At 51.4% G+C, this 407-nt stretch overlaps 1 non-coding gene across 1 annotated transcript; it reads left to right on the top strand.

Annotated features, from left to right (window-relative positions):
• Nucleotides 1-335: 335 nt before the first annotated feature.
• trnaw-cca (transfer RNA tryptophan (anticodon CCA)) lies at nucleotides 336-407 on the top strand. The gene has a single exon. It is a non-coding gene; the product is annotated as a tRNA-Trp (tRNA).

The raw sequence follows: 407 nt of genomic DNA, 5'->3' as shown, positions 1-407 counted from the left end.
TTCCGAATATTGTTTCCCGCCACAAGTTTAATTGTTTTTCAGAAGCTGCTCGACCAGTTGTGTATTTGGAGCAGTTTCCCAGTTTATTTCCCTGTGATGTGATGATTGTGGGGGCTCGGTGTGTGTAATTGGATTTGCTGCAGTCCGCCGGCAGCAGGCGGTGAAAGCGGGCGTGAGACGGTGAGTGACAGGTGAGCGCTGCTTCTGATGCTGTCTGACACCCGGGGGACTCGAGTGGGCGGGGATTTTAAAGCCCGTTCATTACTCCAAGGCAGGAGAAATGAAAGTGTGTTTGAGGAACGTCTATATATACAATCATCACTATCGGCATGGTAGACCTCGTGGCGCAACGGTAGCGCGTCTGACTCCAGATCAGAAGGCTGCGTGTTCAAATCACGTCGAGGTCA

The sequence above is a fragment of the Somniosus microcephalus genome, unplaced genomic scaffold (assembly GCF_052327205.1).
Source record: "Somniosus microcephalus isolate GS21.2 unplaced genomic scaffold, FLI_Smic_1.0 unresolved_chr4, whole genome shotgun sequence".
Lineage (NCBI taxonomy): Eukaryota > Metazoa > Chordata > Chondrichthyes > Squaliformes > Somniosidae > Somniosus > Somniosus microcephalus.
Note: the sequence above shows the minus strand (reverse complement) of the source record. Positions and strands in the feature narration are given on the sequence as shown.